Consider the following 5,424-nt stretch of genomic DNA (forward strand, 5'->3'; position numbering starts at 1 on the left):
ATTTTTTAAAGAATTAATAAATTTAAATTTTTAATTTTTTTTTTCCTGAGAGAGAGAGAGAAAGGCAGCGTGAGGAGGGGAGGGTCATCGAGAGACGGAGACAAAGAATCCAAAACAGGCTCTAGGCTTTGAGCTAGCTGTCAGCACAGAGCCGGACGCGGGATTGAATCCACAAACCACGAGATCATGACCTGAGCCAAAGTTGGATGCTTAATCGACTGAGCCACCCAGGTGCCACATAGCAAAACTTTAAAATATTTGTAAAGTTTAATTTTTTGAATGATATAAAGAGATGAGTTTCAAAAGTTGGAGTGCCTAAGGACTACAATTTTTTTAAAACTGTGCTTCATGGTGTTCAGTGCAAATTTTCTGATAAGAAGCATCAAAGTTTCCACAAATCAATATAAATACAACAATCACAGGAGAGACACCACGTGTAGGCTTAAATGCAACAGTATCCAGACCCACAACCGCTCTAGTTGAGGCTTCCCACTAGCATTAATTATTTTGTCTGGAAAATGTAGCCTGTAAGTATGAGGTTCAGAGAAGGTCCATATTTCTCCCCACTGCCTGGATGAGTGAAAATAGTGTTACTGTACTTAGTTTGGAGGATCTCAGGGAATTGATGGGAGTACAATTATGAAATGAGTTTCAGTCAATATATTCTGAATATGGGAAGAATGTGGGTCTTCTGGCAGACAATACGAAGAAATTTGGGGCATGAAAGGAGAAATGGCAGTCTTTTGGGACTGGTGGGTCAGCAAAAAGAGACTGACCCTTCAAGTCACTTTCAAAGTTTCATTAACGTACAGAAATTAAATAGGCTAAGGATGAGATTTTCAATACCAGAAAGTGGATTGAAAACAGATTATTTAACCAGCGGACTCAAAAATTATTTGTATATAAACGTGTAAGTATGTGTTTATAGGGCATGTTAAATGAAGGAATATCATCAGGATTTCATTCATGTGATTATAGTGAAGCCTATTACTGAGTGACAAGACTAGACTATCACATAAGCAAAGATCAACACCTCATTTTACTTATTGCAATGATACTTTTGCCATTAATTCATGCTATTAAAAGTTGTTACTGCTCTTGCTATTTTTATAGATAGCTATATACATGATGAACGCAGAATGGCACTCTTCTGATTGCTAATCTATACAAGTTGTGACCTAATTTATCTATTAAAGACCTTGGAACCAGTTATACATTCAAATTCCACATGACTTTATTTATTTTTAATCAGTTTTTTTTTCTGATAGGGATTCCAACAGGCCATCTTGCAGCTACATGAGAAGCACTACTCTAACTGCCATTTTCTCTTGTATATCCATGATTATATTCTGCTTACCCATTATTCCAATGTTTTCCACAATTGATTAGACTCCTAACTTCCTGCTCTCAAGCCTTTGAATTTCCTAACATTAAACATTGCAGTTTAGGTGCTTGCCTGGGTGGCTCAGTTGATTGAACACCCAAATCTTTTGTTTTAATTAATTAATTGATAATTTTAAGAGAGAGTACACATGTGTGAACTGGGGAGAGGGACAGAGGGAGGAGTGAGAAGAGAGAGAGAGAGAGAGAAAGAGAGAGAGAGAGACTCAAGCAATCTCCATGCTTAGCCTGGAACCCAATGGAGCACTCAATCCCACCACCCTGGGATCATGACCAGAGCTGAAATCAAAAGTCAGATGCTCAACTGACTGAGCCACCTGGCACCCCGAGCATCAAACTCTTGACTTTGGCTCAGGTCATGATCCCAATATCATTCGATTGAGCCCTGCATCAGGCTGTGCTCTAACCAAGGAGCCTGATTAAGATTACCTCTCTTTCTGATCCTTTTCCCATTTGCACATGCTCTCTCTATATATAAAAATAAATAAATAAAACATAAAAAGTAAAAATAAGCACTGAAGCTTATATCAAGTTGACAAAGTCCTAGATATAGAAAACTAAAAGGTAGCATGTTAACATAATAGTTTGGAAAAGGAACACTTTTCCAATTATTTCATGTTCTTTGAATTCTGATTCCTGGGATTAAAATGATCCCTTCCCACACATGATTTCATGTTCTTTGAATTCTGATCCCTGGCCAGTACCTTTCTGGTTCTTGGGTGAATGATTTGCTTACCTCTCTCATCTTTGCATGTAGCTTCCTCTTCGTAATCAAGTCTCAGTTTTCTGTCTTTTCCAGTTGTCGCGGTTAAGAATTTCAAGACCTTTACTTCATTTATTTTTATACATTTCTAATGTGAATTTTAATCAAGGAATAATTATTTTACTTTGATTTACAAGATGACTAAAGTATGTTGTATTAAAAAATGTTTTACTTTGTGATGAGTTGGTAATGGTTATGTTTTATGGAGTTTGGGACACACAGATATATGCGTTTGTCAAAACCTCAGTAAATGTGCACTTGAGATTTGTATTTAATTGTATCTAAGTTTTATACCAAAAAGAATAAAAAGTGTAAGCAAACTTGGATATCTATATAATATGCATGCTGAGATATTTCGGAAGAAAAATAAAGATATCTGGGACTAATTTTGAAATGCATAAAAATACAAGATGCGTTAATGGATGGAGAAATAAGTGATAAGTATGACAAATTATAATAAAATGTTAAGGGCAGGATCTAAGTTGTAGTTGTGACTACTTACTGTTAAATTATTTCAACTTTTCTATATGTTTTTCCACTTTTGTAATAGAATGTTGGGGAAAATAATGTAATGTTCCATGTTTTGAAATATGGTTGCTTTGATCTTGACTGATATTTAAATACAGCACCAGCATTAATTTCAAATATCGATTATCTGAATGATTTAACTACTCAAATCTTGATCAAAATGTCTTTATTTAATATTGTTGAATAAATGAAAATCTGCCTTTCATGTCCTTTTTAAATTTACTGGGTACTATTTTGGTCACATTAAATGTATTATCTTTTATATTTCCATAGCACAGAAAGATAACTGCTGTTCTTTTTTCTCTCTTTCTTTCTTTTTAGAGACTCAGAAAGGGTTAATACTGACTAGTATTGTTGCTTGTTTCATTAAAATAGCCTCTAATGGACTTGTTTTAGTATTGTTAGTAAGTAGAAAAAGCAGAATTCAACTCCAGTTTTTCTGCCCCTTCTATGTTCTGTCTATTCTTATTTTTACTTATTTTTGAGAGACAGAGAGAGACAGAACACAAACAGGGGAGGGGCAGAGACAGAGGAAGACACAGAATCCAAAGCAGGCTCCATGCTCAGAGCTGTGTCGACACAGAGCCAGAGGCCGGGCTCGAACTCACAAACTATGATATCATGACCAGAGCCAAAGTCGGATGCTTAACCCACTGAGCCACCCACGCACCCCTAGTCTGTCTACTCTTTTATGCTGCCTCCTTAACTCTTCTCACGTAAACTAATAGGTACTAGCACAAAATTAGAACATTCGGAAGATTGTGTCTAATGCCGTTTTTGACTGTTTTCTTTTAATAACAATATCAACTTAAAGTTTACATGAACATATAATTTATCATAACCTTAAGAGCTTTTATTTGGTTTTAAATCAGGTATCTACCAGTTCTTAATGTGCAATCTAGAACAGCGAAATTGGAAATGATTTAATCATTAAGATGAATAATCCTTTTTCATCTTGCAACTATATTTTCTGTCTAGTGATAAATGTGAATGTAAAATTTGTGACTGAAATATGGTGTCAGACATTTAACTGTATTTTCTTACAAACTTTCTTGGCAGAGAGATTGAGCATACCTTCTAAAGGCTTCACATTATTAAAATGTTTAGATAGCAGTCAAAGATAATAAATTTTATATCAATCTTTAATATACTGTTTACTTATTTGTTTTCAGATCTAGAAGTATATATCATTTAGCCACAGACAGCTTTTCACAAAGCTGTCTTTCTCTATGGTGTTCATACATTTTCTAAAGAGTGTAATTTTTTTGAGTTACGTTAAGCTACGCAAAATGAAGCAAATTGTACAACATGATTTCCCAAATGAATTATTACATTTTCTATGACTTAATTTGTTCTGACAAGTTTTGTAACAACAGTACAGTTTTCTTCTGACAAGTACAATTAGGTTTGGAAAAGTGTACTTATTTCATGTTTTTGAGAAAGTAACTCGGAGAAATTTTTGTGCTAGAATGGACAGTGTAGAAGAAAGATATGGTAAATTTAAGTAAATGTTCAACTATGGTTCATAAAGCAAAGCCATCCACCGCTATTATAAATTTAAGCAAGAACCTCTTTAAAATAGAATAGATTATATAATGGTATGTTGCCTTTTAGATTCAGAGTTGAGACAGAAAGAAAAGTATATAAGAGCAGAGAAAGTGTTTATCTCTAAACTGCTAGAGCTTTTAATGTCCAGAAACATGTAAGAAAAAATTGTGAGGCTTGGTCAGATCCCCCTCTTAGAAGCATTGATGGCATCAGAAATCTTTTCTACACATTTATCACCTCTAGAACGTCATATGTAGCTGAACACTTGATCAATATGTGTCTACTTTATAAGATTGTATGCTCCATTGTGGCCGAGATCACATCTCGGTGGTTTTGTTCAACATTTTCTTCCAGTTCCTAGCACTTGGGCTAAACCAAAAGGAGGCATCTAAACTATTGATAGAATCAATGAGCTAATGGTTTTACTTTCTGAAATTACCTCACAAATTCTAACACCTAAATTCTTGCACTAAAATCTCCATATACGGTAGCTTTTATAAAGGGCAGCTGTTATAAACATCCATTTAATACAACTTATTATAGTGTCTTGTAAACTGGGACACTTGTGTTCTCTATGTTATTCCATGTGTTTTCGCTGATATACATTTTTGCTTCAGGTTTTTGTTTTGTTTTATTTTAGAAAGAGCGGCAAGTATGCATGAGAGTGCGCACAGTGTGAGGGCAAGGGAGGGCCAATGGAAGAGGTAGAGACAGATCGTAAGCAGTTTCCACACCAGTGCCAGCGCAGAGTCCAAGTGACATGGGGTTCGAACTCAAGATGGTAAGATCATGACCTAAGCCAGAATCCAGTCAGGTGTTTAACTGACTGAACTACCCAGGTGCTTCCTCCAGGTTTTAAAAGCATGTTTCTGAAGAAATATGATTTTGTACTTCTTGATTATATAGCACTCATGGTATAATGCCATAGAAAGTTTGTGGACAGAGATACTAAAAGTTATGGAATGTCATTTGGAATAAATTAATTTTTGAAATTTCTATAATTCTAAAGTGACAAAAAATTTCTCATCAAAATAGTAAAATTCCTACTGAGTAGATGGTCATTTGAGGGAAGCATTTCCATAGCATACTAAGTTTTAATTCCTTTTCCAGGTCTTATGTCTGATCTCACATTTTCTATCTGTCATACAAACTAATTTGAAAACATAAAAGTTCTTCACACAGTG

The sequence above is a fragment of the Crocuta crocuta genome, unplaced genomic scaffold, assembly GCF_008692635.1.
Source record: "Crocuta crocuta isolate KB4526 unplaced genomic scaffold, BGI_CrCroc_1.0 scaffold203, whole genome shotgun sequence".
NCBI lineage: Eukaryota > Metazoa > Chordata > Mammalia > Carnivora > Hyaenidae > Crocuta > Crocuta crocuta.